We start from the raw sequence: 2,113 nt of genomic DNA, 5'->3' as shown, positions 1-2,113 counted from the left end.
CACTGTGCCACCAGGACAGTCCAGTAGTATTTATTTATTGGCTGAGTCGGGTCTTAGTTGCAGCAGAAGAGATCTTTCATTGTGGGATGTGAGCTTAGTTGTCCTGTAGCATGTGAGATCTTAGTTCCTGGACCAGGGATCAAACCGCATCCCCGGCATTGGAAGATGGATTCTCAACCACTGGACCACCAGAAAAATCCCCATATAACCTCTTTTAATTCCCACAGTATAACTATTTAAACTCTACCTACTCTAGCACTGCCCTCTCTTGACCCCTTTCCATCAAGATCACCACGCCAAGGCCCAACCCTGGGTCACCACTTCTTTTGGATCATGCTGATTCTGCTCACAGACTGCCCACAGTTGCTGGAAGAAGTAAAAAAAAAATCAGACCAGGCATATTAGTTTCCTAGAGTTGCTGCAACCAATTACCACAAAACTGGTGTCTTAAAAGAATAGAAATTTATTCTCTCTCAGTTCTGGAGGACAAGAGACCAAAATCAGGTGTTGGCAGGGACAATCTGCCTTCAAAGGCTTTTGAGGAGACTCCTTTCTTGTCTCTTTCAGATTCTGGTGATTCCTGATATTCCTAAGATTATGGTAGCGTCACTCTTATCTCCATCTTCACATACGTGGTCTTCTTCTCTGGGTCTCCTCGTCTGTGCTCTCCCTCTTCCTTTCTTTGTTAGGATACCAGTCATTGGATTGAGGGCCCACCCTAAATCCAGGAAGGGTTCTCAGGTGGCACTGGTGGTAAAGAACCCACCTGCCAATGCAGGAGACATTAAGAGACGTGGCTTTGATCCCTGGGTCAAGAAGATCTCTTGGAGGAGGGCATGGCAACCTATTCCAGTATTCTTGCCTGGAGAATCCATGGACAGAGGAGCCTAACAGGCTATAGTTCATAGGGTTGCAAAGAGTCAGACACAACTGAAGGGACTCAGCATGCATGCACGCTCTCTAAATCCAGAATGACCTCATCTTGAGATCATGCACAAGATCACATATGTAAGGGTCTATTTCCAAATAAGGTCACATTCACAGGTGCTAGGGGTTAGGGCTTGGATGTATCATTTGGGGGGACATCATTCCAAACACTGCAGTAGGTCACTGCAGATTCTTGCTGTTCTCTTCAACCCTATCTCTGCATGTCCAAATCTAATACATCCACTTTCAAACACCAAGCAACCTCTCCTTTTGCTAAACTCCCATCTGCTTTTTGTCCCTAATTTATGGCTTTTATCAATTTCTACCTGTTACCAGTGAAATCTCTGGTTCCCTGGGTTGCAGAAACTATCTCATTAGCAGTCTTCACTTTGGAATCTTAGCTCTGACTGGAATCATTTATGTTGTTCCTGTCACAAATGAACATGCTGCCCTGGCCCCTCTACCCTAATGGTCTTTGTCTTTCTCAATCAAAAGAGGCTTATGATTCTTAGTGATTCTTCTTCCCTAACTAGTTCTCTATCTTCCTCCCTCTTGCTTCCGCTTCCCCCCAGTGCTCAGCAACCTGTCATTTTTCTACTTCCACTTCTCAATCAGGCCATTGGTTGCTTCCCTTTTCTCTCCTTGACCAGTTCAGTTCTTTGCTTAAGGATTTCTTCTGCCTCCTCAGAGCCCACTAGATAGCCCTTTTAAAATCAGTTGATTAATTAATTAATTTGGCTGTTCTGGGTCTTGGTTGTGACACATGGAATCTTCAATCTTTGTTGCAGCATGCAAACTGTTAGATCTAGCTCCCCAACCAGGGTTTGAACCCAGGTCCACTGCATTGGAAGTACAGAGTCTTAGCCACTGGACCACAAGGGAAGTCGCCTTGATTGCCTTAACTTTCTCCAAGAACACTGCCTTCAACTTCTTGCCTTTTCTGATAACCTTAGTCCCTTTTTTCTAACATCCAACATGTGTGCATTTGTTTTTCATGTTCCCATTGTTTGTCCCTACTTCTGTGATGGTACTTTCTTGATAAGTTGCATTAAAATTACCTGTTCAGGTTTTGCAAACTTGACCCTTACCATCTACGTTACACACCAATTCTATCTGTATTTATACCTGGCAATGGGTTTGGGATGAATGTGTTCAGGACTATAATACATTGGGTACATACACCCAG

General features: G+C 44.1%; 1 non-coding gene across 1 annotated transcript; it reads right to left on the bottom strand.

The window, feature by feature from the left end:
- Positions 1-1,736: 1,736 nt before the first annotated feature.
- On the bottom strand, positions 1,737-1,809 carry TRNAG-UCC. Its single transcript has one exon. It is a non-coding gene; the product is annotated as a tRNA-Gly (tRNA).
- Between the last annotated feature and the right edge of the window lie 304 nt (positions 1,810-2,113).

This window comes from Oryx dammah, unplaced genomic scaffold (genome assembly GCF_014754425.2).
Source record: "Oryx dammah isolate SB20612 unplaced genomic scaffold, SCBI_Odam_1.1 HiC_scaffold_2, whole genome shotgun sequence".
NCBI classification, from domain to species: domain Eukaryota; kingdom Metazoa; phylum Chordata; class Mammalia; order Artiodactyla; family Bovidae; genus Oryx; species Oryx dammah.
The sequence above is the reverse complement of the archived record's forward strand: the minus strand, read 5'-3'. Positions and strand labels throughout refer to the sequence as shown.